General features: G+C 37.8%; 1 pseudogene; it reads left to right on the forward strand.

Moving 5' to 3' along the window:
* LOC137619619 (uncharacterized) overlaps nt 1–21,760 on the forward strand; it is a 24,334-nt pseudogene extending 2,574 nt beyond the window's left edge.
* The last annotated feature ends 303 nt before the right edge of the window (nt 21,761–22,063 follow it).

A 22,063-nucleotide genomic window follows, 5' to 3' on the forward strand; every position in this document is an offset into this window, starting at 1 on the left:
CACCGAGAAGTAAAATTCGCCAACTGCCATCCGACAGATATTCCCAAGGCTGGCTAGCTATTTTGTTTCCTTAATCGTTTTTAACCAGTCGATTCATTGCATCTTGTTCGTTCATTTATTTATTTGGGGGAGTGAGATAAGTTGACTGCTTAACTTTGTCTAACTTGATGAAAATGCTATAAATATAAAATAAGGCAAAGTCCACAGATTTGAAATAGTTCCAAGATATGCGTCAGAATCTTTTCAAAACAAAGTATTTACGTGGGATTTTTCCAGTGTCCTGATTTACCAGAATCTTTTCAAAAAATATTTACATGGGATTTTTTCAGTGTTCTGATTTACCATTATATATATATATATATATATATATATATATATTATTTATATATATATACACACATATATATATATATACAGTATATATACAGTATCTATACTCATTAGTAAATATAGTTTAAAGTATGAGAATAGATCGCCTATTAAGATGTAGACACACCTTATTCCTTGTTGCGAAGTCTCTCTCTCTCTCTCTCTCTCTCTCTCTCTCTCTCTCTCTCTCTCTCTCTCTCCAATGAAGACTATTCTTTTTAAAGATCTTGAGAATCGAAAATGCTCTTATGTGTTTGTGTAATTTGCTTATATTAATAAAAAAAAATGTCTGCTCATGCATTGAACGTATACATAGATTTTCATTCATTCATTTTTTTTTCGTCGTACAATTTTATCTGGTGATTGTTTATCTGTTGATTGTTACAAGTAGTTGTTTTGAGGACAATACCATTATCTTCCACGAATAAAAGATGATCGAAGCGAATAATGACGCAACGTTTTTAATTTCTTCTCTTTTCCCATTCCCCTCCCGTGTGTGGCATCGTTAGCGTGTGAATCATGAATTCAGCTGTAGTTGTAACCCTCCCTGAGTCCATAAGCCCTTGCTCCATTGAGTCACATACCTCCCCCCCCTCCTGTCTCTCTTTCTCTTTGATTCCCCCCTCTCCTCTACTCCTCCCCATCCTCCTACTACACACTCATTTGTAAGCGAGAAGGGAGGGTGGAAGGTAGGGAATTCTACGTTATGGGGAGGGGGGGGGGGTAATCTAAACCCCTTGCGCGAATGTCGTGTATTTAGGAGACGGAAAAATAATGTTTTTTTATCAATTCGACTATTTCCTGAAATTGAGTTCTGGGCGTTTTAAGCCCACAAGACATCGTTTTCTTAACACAGAAGATGCAAAATAAAAAGTTTCATGAAATCCCTTCCTTTCAATTTCATTCAATGTAATTTTTAGAACACGATTTTAAAAAGCTTTAGGTTTCTTTGATCAATTTATTCACGTTCTTGTTTACGCTTTTGGTGGTATTTCATCATTCATTTTCACGTATTGGCTATTTTTTCTATCCACGATCTTTTAACCATAGATTTCTTTTTACTATTTTCGTCAAAGTAAAAGGGGAAATTTACTTTGTATAAAACCTTCGGTAGTGACTCCATTCTTTCAGATGGGATCCCATTGTTTAGCAATAACCTGTTATTTATCAGGGAAGGTGTCGTGTCTGGCTTCTCGAGGCTTGTCCTCCTTAAGCAGATGTTACTGTATGTTAGGAGGGAGATTACCGTTAATCCGTAAAGAATATTTACCTAGATTATCAGAGAATTGATACGTGGACCGTTTGTTAATTTTAGATTACCGGATGTCGAATGAATGTTTGATTATTGATATGTATGATCTTCAGGACTTATTGGGCTTAAGTGAGTATATATATATATATATATATATATATATATATATATATATGGGATTGGACTTGCAAAACACACACAAAGGACTTTTCGATTCTTAAGACCTTTAAAAAGAATCGTTTTCATTGTAAATGAGAGAGAGAGAGAGAGAGAGAGAGAGAGTATGCATTAAGTAAGTTAAACCATGGTTTGTATATACATGATAATAGACATTTGGATTATAAACAAGTATATATTAATGTGTAAAGTGTTCATAAAGCAATTTCGTTTTGGTAGGAACATAGCTCTTTTTGAAAATGAATTTTATCAATTTCCCAGATAATTCGAAGGCATGCGTGTGTGTGTGTGTGTGGGAGCAGCCGATCAGCTGTGTTCCGTCAGCAACAGCTGTTCTCTTGCCAATTTGCCTAACCGAGCAAACAGTACAGTTCACGTCACTTGAATAAATACTTTGTTTTTACGTCGAATTCTATCTTGTTTTTGTTTCGTAGCTTTTATTAGCTTCGATGATTAAGTTGGTTTGGTTGACTATTCTTTATCTTATTTTCTGTTAGGAAAGTTTTACTTTAATTGATGCTTGGGTTTACGTCGAATTCTATCTTTTTGTTCTTTTTTTCGTAGCTTTTATTAGCTTCGATGACAACGTTAGTTTGGTTGACAATTCTTTATCTTATTTTTTTATGTTAGTAAAGTTTTACCTTTATTCATAGCAGTTGAAAGGGAAGAGGAAACATTACATCTGTTGTTACTCATGTCTTTTGTTTCTCTCTAAAATGCGAGTGTGAAAGATTAATTTCTTCTAAACTTTCGCAATTCGATACTTTTCGTCCCCTGATTGTTGCGCGAAGAACGGAATCTTATGTTCTCTCTATGAAAGAATTCAATTCCGTTGGATATTCAGTCGATCATTGATGCGATCTGTCCGCCATCCAAAGAGATCCGTCTTCTTTGTTAAAGGAAAAGGCGTCTTTCCCTCGCATCCGTTGCTCTCGAGTGACAAGAAGCACGAGATAGGAAAAAAAAAGTTGGGACCGGATCTCTCTCTCTCTCTCTCTCTCTCTCTCTCTCTCTTCTCTCTCTCTCTCTCTCTCAAACTTTATTCTTCGTTTTATACTAAGGGTATAACTTCGTTGAAGTATAAATTTTTCCTCTGGAAGCAATTCCTTTTTAGTTGATTTTAACTTGAATACTTGTTAATTAATTTTAAACTTGAATACTCATTTGCCTTAAATGAATTTGCATGTAGATAACTATTGAATACAAGTTCAAGTACATAAGATAAAAATAGATATTACATTGGGCAAAGTATATTAAACATTTGAATACTCATTTACCTCCAATTAATTTGCACGTAGACAATTACAATGCAAAAGTGAAAAAAATAAACAAAAGTTAAAAATGAAGATATTACATTGTGCAAAGAACGTCATTAACTACTGAATACGAATGACGCAATAAGTTTCGAAAATTAACTCTCGCACAAAAAGAAGCAACAATACCATAAAGAGAACATTGTAGAAGAGAAACTTTGTGTTCCCGCTAGTCAACTTATCGAGAAGGAACTCATGCATAAACATCGAGAGAGAGAGAGAGAGCATTCTAGCTTTGGTTGTGGTTTGGATTTTCGAATACTTTATGCATTGAGAATAACGTTTATTATATGTACGGATAAATAAAATACTTGCTTAAAATATCACACATATAATCAATTAGTTGAGCCACGTACAAAATGTGATAAGTATTGTTGGATTGCATTCGTATAATGACACTTTTCTCTTCCAAGTAATCAAATAAATTTCGTGTCGATAGTTATTTATTTAAATTCGTTAAAGATGCGTTAAATGTTTAAGCTAACGTGCGACGCAAACTTTATTCTATCGAAGGAATAGAAGTTTACAGCTATTGCCAGAGACGCTTATGGCCTTTCCTAAAATGCCGTTAACTCACTCTCTCTCTCTCTCTCTTTCTTTGTTACTCAGCGTCACAAGAAGGTGACATCGAACCATGGGACTCTATGAGACCCCTCTTATCTCTATTTATGAATGCGGGGGGAAAAAAGCTCTCACACACCCCCTACTGAGCACTCATTCCATTTATTCCTCCCTCCTTTTTTTGTGACCTTCCTTCTTATTTCCTCCCTAGGGTGGCCTTAACCTCACCTCTCCCCTGGGCCCCCTCCCCCTTACTCTTTGCTCTTTCCTCCCAAGGGTGGGTCCTCTAGCTCTAGTGCTTACTTCCCTGACGTACCCCCCCCCCCCCCACAACAGTTCCACAGTCCCCCCCCCCTACTTCCCTGACGTACCCCCCCCCCCTCAACAGTTCCAGCCCCCCCCCCCCCACCCCCACCCTCCTCAACAGCAACTTTTTCCCCCAACTGCGTGCGTGTGTTCCCACGCCCTGGGTCCGTTTATTGGGGTTGAGTTTTATGAATACATTATCATACGTAATGTCCAGTTCGCTCGTAAGTCTTGTAGGTGACCAGCAGTTGTGAAGTTAAGCAAGGCAAATGACGGGCTTAAATATGTGAACTGATAAGGGGAAAGATTTCTTGCCTAAACTTAGAAATACTTGTTTATTACTGTAGGTGATGTTAAAGTTCTTTAATGTCAGATATAGTATTGCAGGCTGATATATAATTGATATCCTTAATAACCATCGACTATTAGCTTTTATGCATTTATTTACGCCATTTTTTTCTACATTTTATTGTAAAAACAGCTACGTTTTAATTTAAATTCTTATCGTAATTATTCTATTACCAAAATAACCCCATGTGAACTTAGTGTTTTACAGAAATAAAAATCAATTCATAAAAAATATACAATATACAATAAGATCATATGATTTAATTTCCATTAAACAGTTTTTGAAATAAAAGTTATTCCAAATTCTTTATTTATTCTATTCAATATAAAACTTATTCAAAATTCTTTTGGATATACAGTACATCCAGCCGTGTCCTGTTCAGGGTCAGCGTAGAAGTGGATGTTTATCACATAACCAAACAGCCTTAGAGTAATAACAAGGCTAGGAGCGGTGATTACGTCAAAGAGAGGATAATCGTCGTCAGGAAACCCCTCGGGAGCGATGAGGTCCGGGGCCTGAGACAAGCTCAGGTAGCGAGACATGGCAAAAACATTAGCCACGACGTGTTGGAGGAGACGATGGAGTGTGAGGTTCTGGGGGTGGTTGTTTGTGTCTTTTGCGAGTTCGAGAAACACGTCTTCGTTCCCTGGATGTTTTCTTTTTGTAGTTTTATTTATTGTTGGTTTTTCTTCAAGTCGTATAACATTTAAAAACTTGTTTGTATAGTTTAAGAAAGACACTTCTTCACTCACTTCAAGGTTTTCTTCTCCATTTCACCCAAAACCTCTGCTTTCTTACCTTCTAGGTCACAGGCTTTTCGCTCGTCGGCTTCTACTCCCGGATATCAAGATGAGGTTAAAGCTTTTAGTTTAGAAGGGTTCTGGCATTCCTTTCACTCTGTCCATTTCCTTGCTCATTTTTGTTCTCAATGAAGATCATTCTCTTTTGGTTTCACTTCCTTTTACTGCAGAGGAGAGAGAGAGAGAGAGAGAGAGAGAGGTAAATTCCATTCTACATAATACTGGATGGGCAAATGATCTCAGTAATTCATTATTCAATGTCACAGTAGCAGATATTTTTTCGCCCCTGAAAACTTATAATACCACGAAATCTTCCATTTTTAACAGGAAGGATCTCCATGCCGAAGAGAGGAAGTGAGCAGCACAATTTTAATTCTTATTTTTTATGTAAAGTAACTTTACATGTGTACATTATAATGTTAACGGTACTCTTTACATGTGTACATTAAAATGTTAACGGTACTCTTTACATGTGTACATTAAAATGTTAATGATAATCTTTCCCTTCCCGTGGATAGACTCCTTTCTCTTTTGGAAATCACACTCACAGTGAAATCCGAGAGATATTATTAAGGGGCTGATGGGCGTGCGAGGTCATGGGCGGAGGTTGGCAATAAAAGGTCACGTCCTCCTTCTTGGGCACACAGCCACGACTCGACCCCGATCGACTCGAACTCAGCAGCAGTTTTCTTCACACGCGTCCTCTCCCATCTGGTGAAACCACGAACGTCCTAAATACGGAAATTAGTCTTAATCAGTATACGGAAAAACTCTGGATCAAAATATTAAACTTGTCACTTGAAAATCCTAATATTGTCACTTGATATTCTTGGAAAACCTGAAATAAATTGTAACCTTTTCTTGTGAAAATGCTTTAACCTCAAGTCGTTTATATTCTGCTGATGAATTGTAACAAGGCTTTATCTCCCCCCGTGCATGAGGTGCCATTAATCCACGTGCATGTGTGTGTGATTTTGTATGTGGCAGTCACATTATCACTGATTAACATGCTGCGACCGCCCACTGCGGATGATGTTAAGTTTTATTAATAGTACTGTGGATATCTAACAAGAGAGCGAAACGAAGGAAGGGGGAGGGGGAGCCCAGATATTGGTTTTGGGGCTTGTTGGTAGGAGGCTAAGGTTAATGAGGCTAAACCTTCAGTACCACTTGCTTAATGGTAGGAGGGGATATGCTAATGGAGAGAGGGAGATTTAGATTTTCATGATTAAGTCCGAGGAAGAGAGACTTTTTATCTTTGGCGTGGGAGCTATTTTGGTTGTTTGTTTACATTTGGGATTCCAGCACCGAGATCAAAACTAAAGATTCTAGAAGAATAGAATTTGGTTTACGGATAATTGAAGCAATTCTCGGTTCTTGCAACGAGGAACCTACTGTCATTCATTATGCTAGCCTGTTTTTATCAGTGACAGCGTTGGCCATCCACACACTTGCAATAGACAGGAGGGTAGTGTTTGTTGCAAATTAGCCTCTCTTGGAAAAGACAGGTGGATTCAAGCGAGACAAAGTATCCAGTCTAGCTATTTAAGTTTACCAATGAATTTTAAGAGAAAAACACAACCATCGTTTTAAGAAGCCTTATCAAGTTCTAAACTTGAAGAAGCATTCTGGGCTCTTGCATGGGGTGCTTTCGTCTTCTGCTATATAACAGGAGATGAACAGTTGTGTTTACGGTACACACATACATACATACGTACAGACTATCTCACAGACGAATGTGTGGTACAATGTGGTTATCTCACGAGTATAGTGTAAGTTCAAACTATTGCATTATGCATACATACTATATGCTGGTTGCATGCAAAAGAGAAACTTTGAAGTCACATTTGTTATATTGCAAACACTCTCTCTCTCTCTCTCTCTCTCTCTCTCTCTCTCTCTCTATTGACTGCAACGCGGGTCGGGGATTTGTTTCCTCACGTATCAGTGCCATCTCCGCGGGGACTTTTGTGTACCCGTAAACAGTTATTGACAATTATTTCTCATCACCCTCCTCTCCACCCCCCCCCCCCCCCCCAATCCCTTCCCGCCTCCCTCCATCTCCGGTCTTTCATCTCACTTCTTTGTAGCGTGCTGCAGTCAGCATGTGCGCCGTTGTTGCCAGAAGTTGCTGTATTTGCTGTTGTACTTTAGTCCTGCTCGGCGTTAAATTGCATCATGCAATACATTGGCAATTTCGTTTAAATTGTTATTAAGTCTTAATTATATCAATTTGTAAGCTAAGAATGTTATCTTGATAATTATCACGAATATAGACACAGAGGTTGTGTTACTAAATTATATACTTTTTTTTTTTTTGCGTTTTCTGGATATAGTTTTTTTTTTTTTTTTTTTTTTTTTTTACTATTTTCTGCAGTTGTTTGTCCTTTGTTTCCTTTCCGCAAACCCACAAGTCTCATTAACAGGAAAACCACACTGTGGTGAAGTGGTTGAGTCAACCATAGGTCTCTCTCTCTCTCTCTCTCTCTCTCTCTCTCTCTCTCTCTCAATTTTCACATTTGTTCAAAATAATTTCCTTTAGAAAATTATACAAATCCTCTACACCTTTTTTCAATTTCAAATCTCTCTCTCTCTCTCTCTCTCTCTCTCTCTCTCTCTCCACTATCATTGCTATGTATGAAGGATATCATCAATATATTTCCGAAAGCGGTATAATCCAATACCGCGAAGGATCTACTTACGGTTACGAAATATACATTTTGGAGGAAGGTTATTTACTCCCTCCCCAACCCCCCCCCCCCCCTCCCTTTCCTGCTTCTGTAGATTGTCATGCTGCAGGGTAACAGATTGCCTCAACAACGACCCGTTCAGCGACGAGATGAACGCCCTTCACGAGATACTACAGCAGATGATGCTGCAGGCGACCGAAACTATTTTTAAAAAAACCTCCATTGTCAACAGCCGATCCAGTGTTCAAAAAGGACGATTTAAGTCTTGCCTCTTTTGTTCAGGTGTTTCAGCATACACCTTTACCACAGAGAGAGAGAGAGAGAGAGAGAGAGAGAGAGAGAGAATCTTTAGCATATACATTTACCACAGAGAATATTCAGCATGCACCTTTACCACTGAGAGAAAAAAAAAGAGAATCTTTACCACTGAATGTGAAACATAGACCTTTACCACTGAGAGAGAGAGAGAGAGAGAGAGAGAGAGAGAGAGAGAGAGAATCTTTAGTCAACCTCTTAATTGCTGAAGGGTGTCTGAATAGCTACACCTACTTCCCTTCCTTAATAGTCCAAAGCGAAGCATCTTTATGTTCGACGTGACCTTAAAGGCGACAGGTATTGTTGGGAAGCTATTGCAAATAAGTGCCATAAAGAGGCATCAGAAGAGGACGTCGCCGCGCAACGTTATCAAGGGTATCATAAATTGTCTCGCGCTCTACAATGGCTGTGGGTTGACTTGCGACACTGATGGCTATATAGAGAGAGTGAGGCAGCGAACAATGTTTTACCGCAGCAACTGCTTTGGCAAGAGAAAAAGTTATGCTGAAATAGTACCTCCTCCACAAACCTAAATTGCTCTTTTCCTTCGATGTTATTCTGTACGTTATTGGAAGTGCTGTGTTGTTACTGAAAAGGAGAGAGGCTTGGGATCCATGAAAAATAAACTTGTATAGAGACATTGCAAGGCCCAATGAAGACAGAACGATAGTCTTCTCAATTTCCTATCCATCTTTTTCTCCCCCTTTTTGGAGTTTGGACTCTTCAAGGCAACCGTGTACATTAAGGAAAGATACATATCTGAATAAAAAGCCCTGAACTCCATTGTTGTAACCCGACGTGAAATTGGGAAAAAAGACATAGTGTAATGCCCAACCCTGTTGGCCGACCTTGTCTTGTTGTTTTTGTTGATAATCATGTGGGCTAACCTTGCGTATTCCCACCGATCCAGTCCAGGATGTCCCTCTCCTGATGTCCCCGTGGGCCTCTCTGGGTAGCACACACCCTTTTTAAGTCCTTGGGTTATTTATCCTTCTGAACGATTAAGGTGTAAGGAGAAGAATGAAGTGTCACATCTGAGTAGCTGCTATGATTATTAATACAGTAATTGCCTATAGAATTAGGAGATAATCGTTGCCATCCAAGTGTCTAGTTTTACCAGAATTCATGTCGAATACACAGGGCCTTGATTGACTCAAGAAAGGCTTTTCAACATAATAATCTTTATTCCACGAGTAATAACAATCTCGATAAATGCTAATCCATTGACGTCTACCTTGCCCTTTACCGCACCCAAGTTTCACTTTTCTTACATGTTATCAGTTCTCATTTTGGGCGTTTTATGTTGAAAATAATTTGCACACGTGAAAATCCGGCTGTTTTCCCTTGCTATTTTTGTACTGTAGTCTTTAACTTTTATCCTTCCACCATCTCTAGAAATAAGTTTCCTCTTGATATTTGCCAGGTTCAAGACCCTAGCTTTTTTGCCATCTCTTCTGAACCAATGAACTGTTGGATTTTTTTCTTTAACTAAAAACATTAATTTCAAGGATCGTGAGAGGAAGTTACACGACAGGGGGAGTCCAGTAGTATTTGTAAGTTTGTGGGATAGTGTTCTATTGTCTTTGCAATGTTGACTTCATTTGTGTCAACGTGAAAGGCAGCAATGAGTGTGTTGAAACCCAACACATTGATTTCCTTTCCGTTCTAACAGCTCTGACATGAACGTGTCGTGTAACTTCCGTCTGTCAGCAGTGAAGGTGGAAGCATACCTGACTGGAAACGAGATTAGACAAATGCACTCACATCCACAATACGTTAATTCTAAAGGATGAACCTAATGACATGGAGAAAGGGAATTCGTCATGGCGTGCAGTCTCGAGACGAGAACAACAGCGCCGACAGCACTGCTCTTTTCGGATTAAGTATAAAGCAACCATCTGGTGGTTCCTGGAGGAGAAGGAACCCGACATCCTTTTGTTACGGGATGAAGAGAATTATTTTCCCAGCAGCGACGGATGTTGGTCAGGATGAGGGACTTGTTTTTTTTTTTCTCAACGTTGAAATTATACAAATTTCGCTTTGCAAGTGTGACGTCATCAGTAAGTGTGACGTCATCCAGACAAGCGTCTCTGGGAAACGGATCTGACTGACGTCATGGTTCTGCGAGACATTTGGGCCAACCATAAGGGGCTGCTTACAGTAAGCGTAGGTTTGATGACGTCACCGTTCTTGGGTTTTCGTGGTGAGACCATCATTACTTATTTAGTACCACCATCATTGTATCTAAAACGTAATTGCAACGTAGCATATTAGTGACGCAATATCCTGGTTTTAAGCATTTTCAGGAAACGTTTTCAGAAACGAGAACGATTTGATGTAATTACGTTTTTTTGCTTATAAGCTACAATGGTGAAAGGAAACGCCAAAACAGATTCTTCTCGAAACATTTACTGGGGTCAGTGATGTGTTATTAGGAAAGTTCGTTGTTTTCTAGGATCCACGGTTCAATTATTACATTCTTATGCAGGACAATGCCCTAGAGACTGACAATATTTACATATGAACACCGTCCAAGCCCCTCTCCACCCAAGCTAGGATCAAAGGGGGGCCATGCAATGGCTAATGATGACTCAACAGATAGACCTATAGTTCCCCCAAAATCCCTCATCCTTAGCTCACAAGAATGGTGAGGTTGCAGCTACCAAAGAAACTAACGAGTTTGAGCAGGACTCGAACCCCAGTCTGGCGTTCACCGGTCAGGGACGTTACCACATGGCCATCACAATCCTAAACATGTTCCCGTTGGCCATTCTACATACTGAAAACAATACACCTGAAATAGAAGCGATATTTTTTATGCTCTCCTTTGTCTGCTTACATTCTTAGGCAATGAAATAGAAAGAATAACTTGTTTCCCCACCATGTGCATGGTCAAGTGAGTAAAGAATAGGTGGGTAAAGAATAGACGAGGTTGAACATGTTTGTGGCTGATAAGTTTCCATAAAGCAAAAACTCTAAGGCTAAAAGAGTTCCTGAATAGATTATCCAAGTTTTACCAGACATATGCTCTTTCTTCTTTTGAGAGAGAGAGAGAGAGAGAGAGAGAGAGAGAGAGAGAGAGAGAGAGAGAGAGAATCTTTACCAGGTCACAGTCGGACAGGAATGACCTTCGACACAATGGGGCAAAAGGCTTTCCAGGTTCCAGACCTTCCAGGCGAGTTTATGACTCCCAAAGACATTATTTTTAGAAGTTCATTTCTTCAAGGTGTCTGGGACTTTTTCACTTGGGCATGCGACGTTAATGTAAAGGTCAATGTGAAATACAAATTACTGAGCATGAATGCAATAGTCTTGACATTTTCACAATCAAGTAATGCAATTACTGTACATTGTAGTCATGTATAGTACTCGAGGTTAAGCAAATTGTAATATACTAAGTTAATTACACTGAAGACATGTACTCAAGTATTGTAAATTGCAGTATATGAACTTAAATATACTGAAGTCATGTAGTCAAGTATATGTAAATTGCAATATAAGAAGTTAATTACACTGAAGTCATGTAGTCAAGTATATGTAAATTGCAATATACGAAGTTAATTACACTGAAGTCATGTAGTCAAGTATATGTCAATTACAATAAATGAAGTTAATTACATTGAAGCTCTGTAGTCAAGTATATGTAAATTGCAATAATCGAACTAGCATATAATATCTTTGAAACATTCATTTCGTATGTTGTTTGCGAGCCAGGTTTTGCCCGATACATAAAAATCAACCTTCCCCACCAGAACCCGTCTACCTCACCTTGATAAGCACCGCATGAGACAAGGCTTCTTCGAAGGCAAGGCCTTGCTAAACAGGAATCCTATAAAAAGCTCTTTTTTTTTTCTTTTCACATCGTTGCTTCTTTATCTTTACAGACAAAAAAAATTGTAAGGTCATGTCATGAGCTATTCGTAACCGCACGTGCTAATCATACTTGAAATTAATTGCAACACAGAATGAGCCACTGAGAATTAATTATTTGCTTTTATTTAACAATCACTCGCTGCCATTGCTTAGACTCTTATTGCAATACTGGACTGAGACAATATTTCATCAAGATTTAATGTCAAAATGTTCCCGTACTTGTGAGTGAATGTCAAGAAAACGAGTGGCCCCCTTTCCGACTCCATTAAGGTCAAGGCTCGAAGCGACAAGTGATATTTTCAAATATCACGGTTTTGCAAGCCTTTTGCCGATCCAATCGCTCTGCTGTTGCGGATCGTGATTATTGTTGTGTGTCGGGGAAATAGAATAAACACAATGGAACGTCGAGTAATGGTTGGAAAACTTTTCCCCTCCGGGTGCCTCGGGTAGTCGAAGCTCGGGGCGAAACCTGAAAAAAAAAATACAAACGAATAAAAATAACAACGCGAGGCTGGTTTATAAGGGCACTGTCACCGTTGCAACACGCGAAGTCCAGTCATTTGTATCGTAAAATGAACCGAGTATTGTTCATTTCTACGATACCTTTTACCCGCGCCCCGACGAGTGTTTCAGCTGCCTGTCTCTTTGTTATTCCATCTGTCACGACCTTCTATTGTTTGAAATGCACTATTTTACTTTTTTTTTTTTTACCCCTGGTATTGTCAGTTCTTTATAAACGCAACAAAGTAATTGGTTATCATATAACAAAGTGGCATTCACTGACGAAATCGTGCCCATAGTTTTCTGGTTTGTATTTTTTTATTTTGAGTTTGGGATTTGTAAGAGGATTTCAGTAACTGATTTTCGTAATTTTAGAAGAATGGAATTGAGAGAGAGAGAGAGAGAGAGAGAGAGAGAGAGAGAGAGAGAGAGAGAGATACTTCCCACAATAAAAACCAGGACAGAAAATAGAGAGAGAGAGAGAGAGAGAGAGAGAGACCAGAGTACCACCACCTTGTCAGAATCTGGGGGAAATGCAATAAAGCAAGCAAAATCTTGCAGCAACAATAATGACGTTCGGAACGAAAAGCCTTTGCAACAACTGGCGAGACCTGACCGTTGCCCTACCTATGGTTGCAATAAAAAAGGGGGGGGGAAGGGTGTTTCTAATGCAACCATCTCCCCTTTGTTTTTGTTTCTTTCTCACAGGCAATTCTTTTGAAATCTTAGTCCTCCGCCAAAACGGAGGGAAAAGGGAGACTGGCGGTTTGTGTGCCCACTGGTTGCGATATAAAGTTACAAAATTGGTCTTTTCCATGACAAAGGGACACACGTAAGCATACTACGTAAGAATGTGTTGCGTGTTAGTGTGCCCCGTGAAGGGGGCTCATAAATCTACTGTATATAAACCTCAAGTACACGTTAACATTTGTCTAATGTAATGGACGATGCAATCAACTTTAAATTCTCTCTCTCTCTCTCTCTCTCTCTCTCTCTCTCTCTGGATTCCTCTAGAATAAAGATAAAAAAGTTTTCTTTTTTAAGTTCCATAATAAAGTTGATTGTTTCTTACCCCTATTAATAAGTTCCCATCCTATTCTCTATTACCTTAATATACTTCCTTCATTATCTCTATTTTCTTAACTCACTTTCAGTACCCCTATTTACCTTTCTTCAGTATCTCTATTTTCGTAACTCCCTTTCTTCAGTACCTCTATTTTCTTAACTCTCTAATTCTTCAGTACCTCTATTTTCTTAACTCTCTAATTCTTCAGTACCTCTATTTTCTTAACTCTAATTCTTCAGTACCTCTATTTTCTTGACTCCAATTCTTAAGTACATCTATTTTCTTACCTCCCTTTCTTCAGTATCTATTTTCTTAACACTTTTTCTTCAATATCTCTCTATTCTCAACAACCTTTCTTCAGTATCTTCATTTTCATAATTCCATTTCTTCAGTACCTCTATTTTCTTAACACCCTTTCTTCAGTATCTATTTCTTTAACACCCTTTATTCAGTATCTTTATCTTCTTAATTCTTAACTCAATTTCTTCAGTACTTCTATTTCCTTACCTCCCTTCGGTATCTATTTTCTTACCTCCCTTACTTCAGTACCTCTATTTTCTTAACCCCCTTTCTTCAGTATCTCTATTTTCTTAATTCTTTTTACCAAGGTAGAACTCCCAGTGCAAGCTTTCATCCACTGCGAGGTTCTTTCGCCGAGACGCGTTTTACGTAAACGGGTTTTCTTTGTAGGCAATAAGCATGAAAAGCGGGTCACGCGAAACCCAGTTTGCACAGCCACGACACGACCTTAGGAAGGTCAAGTAGCGTTGGAGCATCACGTTTTTTATATTTCCCATCAAATTAGCGTTTGCTCTAAAAAAGGGAAGAAACATACCATTTTACTATACACTTAAAAGTTTGCATTAAAAAAATGGCAAATGTCTGGCAACATTTATTCCAGGATTTTTACCGTTTTAAAAACCGAATATATTGACGTAAAGGAGTGATATTACAGTCACCAAACCGTAGAAGATAACAACAAAGTATGGTAAAATTACGGTCGCCTGTATTTTACTGAAATACAATTGTGTTTTTCTTATGCAATGAGTAGGAAAACTAATCTCACGACTAGGTCATCAAAAGATTGAAAGAAATTTAATTATCAAGGGTCGCCAACCCAGACGTCCAATGAGGTCACATTTGGCATCACAGAGATGCTCAGTTGGTGCCGGTGGCCCCACCGGCCCCTATCCATTATGCTTCATGAGTGGCCTACCTCAATAGCACATTGCCTCAGTCCATTATGCTCCTTGAGTGGGTCACTCCGTCAATGACATGTGCGCGCTTATCTTTTCCTTTAATATCACGTTCATCTTTTGTTGAAAGCAAATTATTCATTTTAATATAATTTAGCTTATATAGTAATGATTTATGTAACACTACCACTAACAATCTTTAAAGTAAAACTTCTTTTTAGATTTATGAAAATGTCTTTTTCTTAAACGATTAATCTCTAAGTCCAACAATGAAAGAGTTGGCGTTCTCGTGAATGGCAGAAAAATAAAATGAGGCCAGTTTACTTTTTAAGAAGCTTCTTAATCCGACATTTTTCATGGCACAAAGCCTTGGCATTATTATGACCTTAGCATTCTCTCTCTTTCTCTCCAACGGTTGGCATCTTAGGTCAGGAGGACTCTTTTTTTATTGACTTAACCTATAAATGCTACAAAGGAGGTCATGCGAGAATTGGGCCTTAATGATAAAGTTTAATTTGAATGGCAATTTTACACACGCGAAGGCGAGTGTCCACACGAAAACAAGGCCTCGATTTCTCTTATCTTTTAGACAAATCTAACAGGAATTAGTTTTTTTTTTTTTAGCACGAAACACTGTCCAAGAATCTAACTAGTTTTTCGTCCTCGAACACATCTGCCCATAAAGCTCGAACGTTGACAGACTGCGGAGTCTGGGAACGGTGATTAAATATTACCTTACGTATACATTAATTTAATTGCTAACATTAAAAACAAGCCACAAACTGGGTGACATATAAATAAAAAATACTCAAGGGATCTGTAGCTTACAACAGGCATGCAAGCAATTACATTCTCTCTCTCTCTCTCTCTCTCTCTCTCTCTCTCTCTCTCAACAGCCGCAGCACCGGCCTTGGAGCACAATCAAGGCTCCCTTTGGGGAAAACTTCATAAGCCGCGGAATCTCCAATAAAGACGCCTTTAGGAAAACTAAGGTTTCGAGGAAGTCGGCGGAGTGCAGGAAGTTTTCTTCTTCTTGGCAAGGATGCTTTGTGGGTCTTCCCATAATTCGGTGCAATGGCTGCAGCCAGCAGTGACGTACGTATTCGCAGAACAAATCTATAAGAGAGGACTTTTGCTGCACGTCATACGTATAACGCCGAAAGCTCTTTGCCAATAACGTATTCGACGTTCTTAATAGCTGAGAAGGCCTTTGTTTGCGCCCTGTATTTGGCGATGACATGTGCTAGGTGCGAATTTGGGATCTCTCTCTCTCTCTCTCTCTCTCTCTCTCTCTCTCTCTCACATGCATTTTATGTTTATATTTATACATATACATAGTGTATATATAGAGTATATATAGTATAATGTATACAGTATACAGTATATATACATACAGTGTCTATGTATGTATATACATATATATATATATATATATATATATGCATATACATAGTGTATATATAGTATACAGTATATATACATACAGTGTATATATATATATATATATATATATATATGTCTATATATATATATATATATATATATATATTATATACCTTAAAAATTTAGCAAACATTATTCTTCAAAGCTTCTCTCAACAAACATTTTCCGAACAAGAACAAGCTTGGCGTCATTGAAAGTTTAGCAAATTGGCAGAATTGTTTTTACAGGAAAGCAGTTGGGACGTCAGTGAAGGCGGATTACCTTGAGTGTGCGACTTTTCTCACCTTGGTGGCATGGACGGAAGTGGGGGGGGAGGGGGAGAAGGTTGCTTACTTCATGTCATGACTAAGGGAAAGTTCCCATTAGTAACTACCACCTTCGCCCTTTCTCTTCCGTACATACGTCAATACTAATTGGCTATATTATACTTCTTTGGTTAATTTCTCATAGCCAATTGAATTAACGTCTCTCTCTCTCTCTCTCTCTCTCTCTCTCTCTCTCTCTCTCTCTCTCTCTCTCTAATCTCTGCATTAATTCGCAAACGCACACACTTCGCGTTTTTTAATACACGTATACGTTAACATAAACTGTTATAACTATTTCTTTTAATGATTACCTCTGCCTTAATTTACGTGGTTTCTCTTATCTGATAACGATCATTTTGTCCGCGGGTTGATTTTAATAATTTTGTTCCTCACATTTACATCAATCATTATCTTCATTATTATCATCATCATCACGATTATCATTCTTATTATAAATATATAATTGAAATATTAATGTCGTATTGTTTAGTATCTTAATTTCCATTTTCTGTCAGGATTATGTTCTTCATATTTATATCAATTATCATTTTCATTACTATCATCATCATCACGATTATCAATCCTATTATAATTATATCATTGAAATATTAATGTCATTGTTTAGTATCTTGAAAGTCCATTTTCGGTCACGATTATGTTCTTCATATTTACATCAATTATCATCATCATTATTATGATATCCATCACGATTGTCAATCTTATAGTTATATCATTAAAATATAATGTTACATTGTTTAGTATCTTAAATGTCAATTTCAAGTCAGGATTATGAGTCAGTATAACGTTTAAATTTTCTAATTCCAGTCAGGATTATTAGTCTGTATAACGTGTAACTTTTTCTACTGTTGTTTGCTAACGCATAAATACTAATGACCCTCTTTCTCTTCTTCCACAGATACGCTTAGTCTTGGTGCCACTTGGAAGGAGCCCTCGACCCCTCTATCCTCAACAATGACCTCTTCAATTAGTAACAGTAGTAGCAGTAGTATCAGCAGCAGCAGCGTCAGCGGCGGTGTCCATACCTCTTCTCTCCTGCCAGGGGCCGCCCATTCGCATCACTACCTCCCACAGCCCTTATGGAACTTGGCTTACTAGAAGGGCGTCATACGCTTAACAAAAAAAAATAATAATAAACAATGATATAAAGGCACTGGGGCTGTCGAAGTCTTAGGGGGCGTTGTTTAACATTACTACAACTGCAAGTCACCTATTGTCTCATCCTCCAAACCTTCAAGGGACATTGTTACTCTGTTTTTTTTAGGAGTCAGAAGTACAGTAGCTATAAACTAACGCTAAATAAAGGGTTTAGGTGCTATAGTATCTCTTCATAGTTGTTTGGCAAAGAAAGTAGACACGTTTCCATCTGTAATCATCGTTAGTCTCTGTGATGTGAGTGTTTTTAGAAGACCGGTAGACGTTGTAGACATGACTTTTTTTCGTAGATAAAAAGAGAGGATGAAGCCACGCTTCTCTCTCTCTCTATACTAGCTACTGGACACAGCAGACGCCCCCTTCTTCTTCTGTCGTCGACACCCTGCGGGGTGCAACCCCCTCTCAGAACCAACCAACACTGTGCTGTGATATGCCGTGCTGGCCTACGGAGCCTCGTCGTCGCCATCGTCAGTTCTCCTTCTCTTCCTCCTCGTCGGCATTGTTGTCATCCAGCAGTGGAATTCATCGTCGGTGGGATTCGTGTCAAATTCGAGAGTCGAGGGAGATGAGAAATCATCGAAGAGGGAAGCGTCGTGGTGGGAGTTCGAACTTACTTCACGGTCTCCCAGTGACGTCACAGGAGGCGTCGTACACACGTCGTGGTAATCACTATTTGCTCTTCTTTCCCCGCTTTCAAGCTCTCGTGACCTTGACATGTAATCAACCGTCTGCAGTCATCTCCTGTTGCTTGGGTATTGTCATCCATCAGTTATCCATCTGTCATCAATTCCATCGTCACATTCGAGAGCAAACATCTCGAAACTCACATGATTTTAAAGAGCCATTTCCCCCCAGTTATTATTTTCCTCCTTACTCCAGCTGCGATTTTATTTATTCTATCTCTCCTCCGGACTATTTCTTTTTAAATATCATCACCATCACCTCTTAAGGCTAACGAGGAAGGATCACGCTCGCTCTAATTAAAAAGAGGGAGAGTCTTACCACTGCTCGAAATTACAGAAGTATCTCATGGTCTACTTTTAAGTGTGGAAACTTATGGGTGTGCTTAACTTACGGGAAACTTTTAATATTTAATTGTAACTATAATGATGATAACAATAACACAGGGGTTAGATAAGTCGGTGAATGTTGTCTCTCTCTACTTGGTTAGTTTGTTAGTCCTCTTGATTATGCCAAGTTACTCCATCCTTAGGCAATATATTTCACTGTTCACTCTCACGAGTCTGTGACCCCAAAATCCCCCTTTTCCCCCATTTTTCTATGGAGAAGTTTCTGGAAAGGCACACACACGGGCTATGGGGCCTCACCTCAGAACTTTCCGGATAATACATGTAAGCTTAATGTTCCTTATGCTCAGATGGAAACTGATGTAATAATTAGTGATAACGATTCTATTTCCTAAGAAGGTTGACGCCTGGCCCGGGATGTGCCCTTCCAAAAGCTGAACCATGTCTTCTGCACAAAAGAAATGATGCTTAGTGGAAGTTTAAGAAATAATCAATAATGATAAAAAAACATCTGTGTACTAAAGGCTTGTCGGCATTATGTAGTGTTTTTATGTAAAGTTGAGTAGGATTTTTTTCTAAGGTTAAGGTAGGAAGAAGCGAGAAGGTTTCTCCAAGACAAGTTAGAACTAGACTGTAGGTGTTAATCTTCATTTTAGCTCTTTCGAAAAACAATAAAAATACGCTTACTAGATTTCATGATTCATTGTCTTTTTGTATGGAAATATACTCATCATCTGCCATTCATTTGTTAAGACTTACATTTAGGTTGTATATTTTTAGTCCTACATTTTAAGTTATGTACTAATGTTATTTATAGTCCTCTGTTTTAATTCATCATATGCTCCTGAAGTCATTCTTAAAATCCATCTCACTTTTGTAATGTTTTTTGAGCTTGACACCGTAGCTGTTTTTTTTTTTTTTTTTACATTTTATTACGCCAGTTTTTTTTCACTCATCATTTTCACTAAATGTATGGATACATTGTATCAATGTTTAATTAATAAATTTCGTGTCGGAAGAAGACATTGAAGCAGTCGAGGGATAATAGTTGTGGCATTCATTGATGTGCGTAAAGGATATTTGCTTATGTTATCAATATCAATCTGTCCAAGTGGGACATTTCATGCAGGATATCTTTGCAAGTTTGCCCGTCACGTTTCAGGTGAAATAATAATAATCCCAGTGGTTATTGTACAAGGTTTTTGGAACTCTGTATCTATGTTGTTATGCTAAAGAAATGACCATGACAGCCCAGGGAGAGGTTTGCCACTAAGTAAAAACTAAAACATTTTTCGAGATCTTGTTTATTGACTGTGAGGATGGAACGTTCCCCCATGATACGTTTCCCTCCCTCAAGGGATGATATTCAATTTAAAATTCTCCTTAATAAGATAATCAACTTTGTTAACTTTTCATTAATTCCGAACTCTCTGTGGTTTTCATGTCGTTTCTCCATTTGCTCTATTATCTGTAATGATGCCGAGATATAGAGTTAAGCACTTGAAATTTATCTTCCATTCAAGTAATGTCTGTAGCGTACATAGCAACACTTCAAAAGGAGGCAAGTGATTTTAGAATAAGTGTTAATTATCTTCAGTGAACTTTTTGCAAAGTATATGGAGTTTTTATATAATTCTAATTGAGTTTAGCACTGCGTGGCCCAGTAGCTTGTATTTTGAGACTAGATAATGCACAACCATCTTTAAAATCCAGCCAAGATTTTCTTGTCCTGCGAAGTTACCCTTGTGTTGTATAAAGTACTGTGATAGATATTTTTGCTTTATATGAATAATAAAAAAGGTGGTTTGGATGAATCTTGTCATTTAATTGCAAAGCAAATACTGACTTTTCCATCTTGAAAACAAACAAAATCTTCCTATAATCAATTCTTTTTAGCGAGGCAGATTTGCACCGACTCGCAGTGGTGCCCTTTTAGCTCGGAAAAGTTTCCTGCTCGCTGATTGGTTGGACAAGATAATTCTAATCAATCAGGTAGCAGGAAACTTTTTCCGAGCTAAAAGGGCATAGCTGCGAGTCGGTGCAAATGCACCTCATTGAAAAAAATTGAGTTTTGAGTATTCTAAAAATTGTTTCTTGAAGAAGGGTAAATTCTAGGTACTCTAGCTTTTCCAACTTTTAAAGGTTGTTCATGTTAAATTCAAAACAGCATTAAATAGAAAAATAAAAGAGAAAATAAAATCACATGCTGAGTCCTCCTCCTCTTAGATCTTGTACCGCACTTGATGTTCCAAAACGTGTATCAAATAGCTGATTAAGAGTAAAAAAAAATAAAATTAATAACCTTTGCGTGCAATAAGTCTTTCAAATGTAGAGTATAGTTCTGAGGGCAGCTTATGATAATTAGGTTTCTTCGAACTCAGACACATATTTTTGTGATTCTAACATGAGACGCTTTCTGTTTGACCCCAAAAATGGATTTGGTTTAGCTAACCTGGTTTTGCATTGTTTAAGGAAAAATTCTTTTTAGAGAATTGAATTTTTTTGTAAAATAAATGTCATCTTGAGAGTTATATGTTCCTAAAGTTTGATGTTGAGAATTTGATATTCAATTTTGTTTGTAAATCAACTTTTGTAAATTTAGTCTTAAGAGTGAAGAACGCTCAACGGGTGTATTTGTTCGACTTTCCTGATAATTTTAAATTTAATTTTTTCAAAATTTGATTTCACAGACAATTGCAATCCAGACAAAACTAAATCGATGATGATTTGACGTCAACAGAGGGTCCCTTTTTTTAAAAAAAAGCTTGTGGTGTACAGTTTTCTTTCTTTCTGTACAAATGTACATAGAAAAGGAGCGTCATGAACATAAAAAAAAAAACAATAAAAGGTTTGGTTGGCAACAAATTATATCTGTGATTCGTTTGGGTGCTTCGGGTGAGGTTATTCCTCCTTGGCATCTTAGCTTGTAAATATTGATATTGTATATTTAATGTGTACAGGGAAAGTAATTTTTGCACATGTGCTACTTGAGAATTTTAACGTGTAAAACTTGTGATATGTGAAAATAAAAATAATCTATGAATTTCATCTTTGATTTACATCCTTGGTATTTTATTTTTATGTAAATTATTAATTATTACATTAAGAGACAAATGTGTACTCTCAAGAATTAAAAAAAAAAAATTGATCTTGGTAAAAACAATTGAAAGAAATATACACCAAGAGAAAGGATTACTCTCAAGAATAAAAAAAAAATGTTTTGATTCTGGTAAAAACAATTGAGAAATACATGGAGAAAGAATTACTCTCAAGAATGAAGAAAAAAATCCTGGTAAAAACAATTGAGGGAAATATTTGATATAATTAATTATCACATTAAGAGATA

The sequence above is a fragment of the Palaemon carinicauda genome, chromosome 26 (assembly GCF_036898095.1).
Source record: "Palaemon carinicauda isolate YSFRI2023 chromosome 26, ASM3689809v2, whole genome shotgun sequence".
Taxonomy (NCBI): Eukaryota; Metazoa; Arthropoda; class Malacostraca; order Decapoda; family Palaemonidae; genus Palaemon; species Palaemon carinicauda.